The following is a 4,071-nucleotide window of genomic DNA, read 5'->3' as shown; positions in this document are numbered from 1 at the left end:
CTGGCTGTCTTCCCTCTCCTCTTACATCTGCTCTTTATTCAGTGTCTTTAATAATGGCACCATCATCCATTCAATTATCCAGAGTGACTCAATCCTCTTCCTCAATTCCCATTCCTAGTCAGTCACCAAGCTCATGAATGCATCTATCCAGGGTGGCCAATTTTTCCTGGTTCACCCAGAACTGTCCCAGCATGAACTGAAAGTCCCCTATTTCTTAGGCAAACTGGGAAGGTCCATCATTCTAACTCCTAAACACTTCCCAAATAACTTTACTTCTCTCCATTCCTAATCTAACTTACCATTTTCTCTCACCTGCCAGAGTTTCCAAGTGGTCTTCCAGCTTCTACTTTTAAACTCTCCAGCTCACAATCTATTATGGCCAGGCTAATACTTTAAATGACAAAAATCTGATCATATCATTCACTTCACTTAAGATACTTCAATGAATTCCTATTACTCTTATAATAAAACCCTAAATCTTTTGCTGGTTTGTACTTCTGTGCATAATCTGGCTTATGTCTCCCTTTCAAAAGTACTTCCTCACCGCCATCATGCCTTTTTTGCCTTCATCCTATCTACTGCACTCCAGATGCCCTGGGGTCCTTTCCTTCCTCCAAGCGAAATGTACTGTACTATTCTCTGTACTTTACCATGTGGTGTTCTCCCGTTCTGATGGGTCCCCTATCCTTTCTGGGTCAGGTCTTCTATTTTAGGTCAAATATCATTAAACAGTTCTTTCTTGGATGGAAGATTTCCAGAATATTTAGGCTGGATTCATTAAGTTATTCTACTAGATCATCGTAAAGCAGTCTGTATTTTTCAATGACATCTTTCCTCTTTTCTTTTCTTTTTTTTTTTTCTTTTTTAAAAGTTAAATTCAATTAGCCAACAAATAGTACCTCATTAGTTTTTGGTGTAGTGTTCAATGATTCATTATCAACAGCACATTTTCAGTTATGTTTTTAAATATCTTTTTCTTTAACTAGATTTTAGAACTCATGAGGTCACAGATTATAACTGCCTTGTCCTCAGAAGTATCTTCATCCCCTAGCTGTGTCTGGTGAATGGTAAATACTCAAATAATAGTTCGTGAATTAATAAATAAGGGAATTATGTCTGACGATGTTTCTTTTTAAAACTGCTGACAAGGCTATTGCTTATGGTTTACCACTTGTGTATTACTCAATTCCAGGAGCTATGCTACGTCTTGTCATTGTTGAATTTTACAGTTTTTAATGATGATTTTTGAGTAGATAACAAGTAAAGTATCTTGAGGAAGGAAACCTGTACCCATAAGAGTAGGTTAAAGTGGGCTATAATAACAACACCTACATTTCAATGGCTTAACCAAAAGTTTTTTTCCTGCTCCCCTGTAATATGCTATAGATCCAGGGTGACTCTCCTGAGTAGAAACCCTTCATTTGGGGGGATCCCAGGATACTTTGATTTTTGCCGCTGTCATTTGGTACCTCCATAAATTGCTGAGTCAGAGGAAGAATACACTGGAAGGTTGTAAATTAAACTTTAATTAGGTTAATCTGAGATAAACACAGAGTACTTGTCCCCAGGACCATTGACCAGAGTCACATTGCCGGGTCCAATGATAAGTGGGGCAGAAAAGGGTAATCCTTCCATGTTCATTTTAAGAGAAAAAAAGCTGAAAATGAATGAGCATTAAATATATCTTCCATAAGTGCTACAGCCTAATTTGTACAAATTTTCCCTTTGGGCTAATGGGATAGATTGTTAAAGACCTAAGCCATTGCTATGTCTACACCATGATAATCTTCTTGGGGTTGGGAAAGGCATCTGGGACACTGAACCTGGAACAGCTGTGTGGGAATGTGGCTCTCTGGGCAATAGGTACTCAAGATGATAGCAAAGCTGAAGGAAGCCCTAAAAGAAATAAATGATATTTCACTAGAAAACACCTTTCTAGAGGGCCTATTGCAGGATGCTGGCCTAGGGTTTTTCTGTATTAAGTTAGCGCATGATATATCTAGTCAAATATCATTGAACTTGCTATCACTTGGACTGGGATCACATGTTCAACTCCACTAACTTGACTGTGAAGACTTAGTTTCTTTGTTATTCCTGAGCTTGTTTCTGTATCTGCAAAAAAGGGAAGATTATACCAGCCCTGCATTCTCTCACAGATTCATTTGGCCAATCAAATGAGATGAAGTATTTTTCATAAAAAGCAAACTCTTTGTCCGTTGAATAAGTAGGGAAGCACTTTGTAAACTCTAAAGACAATATAGATATATAACACGAAGTTATTGTTACAATAATTATTAGGGAAAATGAAAATGAATCCAGAGTAGAAGGAAGTATCATAGTGATTCCCTTTTAGGTATTCACCTGAGGGTATGTCCCTTGATTTGTATTCCTAGAAGGAAGAATGTGAAGGCCTATGTGTTTAAGACATATTGACTCCATTTCACATTTGCATATTATGGATTGCCACTAGCATGCATTGAGTGAAAATCTTTATGAAAAAAAAAATGGTGCTGTTGCAGCAGGCTGCACCATGACAGCTTTTATTCACCCTTTTCTGAGTATTTCAGCTTTTTTAGACTTGAGGTAGGAAAAAAAAGTAAATATTTCAAATAAACAGCTTTAGGCTGCCATATTAAAATGAAAACCAAAAATGCAATGTGCAGATCTTGTTTAGTACATACACCAACTAAAAGTATCTTCTAGATTATCAGAAAAATTAGAAGATGGACTGTGTATAAGACAAAATTAAGTGATTGCTGTTACTTCTCTGAAGTACATTACTGTTGTGGTGTTAGGGAAACCATATAAACAAAACATGACCTTATCATTTAGAAATTCATACCAAAGCATTTACACATGAAATGACATGGCATCTGGGATTTGCTTTTAACTCCAGCAAGCAAAGAAACAAACAGACAAAATTAGGGAGATGCTAATAAGTGAGAGATGATAGTGGCAAAATAATGATTTTTGTTGAAATTTAGTGACTGATAGAAGGGAATTCATTGGAGTATTTTTTTTTTTATATATTAGAAAAATCTCTATTATAAAAGAACTTCAAAAATTCCTATGTAAGAGGATGAAGTCATTCTGGGGATGTGGAAGAGCTTCTAGAAAGCCTTTGTGAACAATCAGTACTTTTGGAAACTTATCATAAGTAACTCACGCCAAGAAGGGGATTGCTGAGCTTCACCCTGGAACCCATTCCTTTTGTGAGTGTGACTGAAAGATAAAATCCAAATGTGTGATCACGGCAGAAGTGATGTATTAGAAAAATACAGTCTGTTCTAATTCATAGAAGGGGAAGAGGAGAAAAATGATGAGAAACAGATAGCTGGCCCTCAATCACTAAAAATAATTTGAAAGTCAAGCTTTTCTCTGGTCAACCCTCTTTCTTTCCTATGCTGGCCTCCCACCAAAGATTCTTGAATGGCCTGACATCCTGTGGACCTATTTATTCAAATATCTATAAGTATGATCATAGGGATACTCAACCCACAAATATTCCTTTGTTAGAGGGATGCATACAAATGGTTCATTCCAAGCTGTAGAAAAATCTAAAGTTTCTAGAAATGGCAAACAGCTGGAAAGGATATTAGTGATAATTAATCAACTCATTCATTTATTGGTTCATTCATTCATTGAACCAAATTTGAGGGCCTACATGTGCCCACACACTGTGCTAGGTCCCGGGACTCAAATGATAAACCCTCATGGGATTTACAGTATAATGATGCAGAGACCCTACATTTTGTTGTAAATGAAGAAGTGAAAGACCGAAGAAGGAAAGTGATGACTATGTGGGCATGTGTGTATATATGATCACACACTGGAGAAAAACAAATATTCACACCACAACACAACCCCAAAAACAAAACAAAACAAATCATGATCCACACGTCCCTATAATCTTCAATCCAGATTAAGCTATTTTTCTACTCCCTAAATGTATCACCCAATTTGGTGTCTTCACATCTATTTCACTGCCTGATTTGGCTTCCCCCCTTCCTACTGAAGAAGGCTAACTCCTCTTCATTCTTCAAAACCTGGAGTACATGTCATTCTTTCAAT

This window comes from Mustela lutreola, chromosome 3 (genome assembly GCF_030435805.1).
Source record: "Mustela lutreola isolate mMusLut2 chromosome 3, mMusLut2.pri, whole genome shotgun sequence".
Classification (NCBI taxonomy): domain Eukaryota; kingdom Metazoa; phylum Chordata; class Mammalia; order Carnivora; family Mustelidae; genus Mustela; species Mustela lutreola.
Note: the sequence above shows the minus strand (reverse complement) of the source record.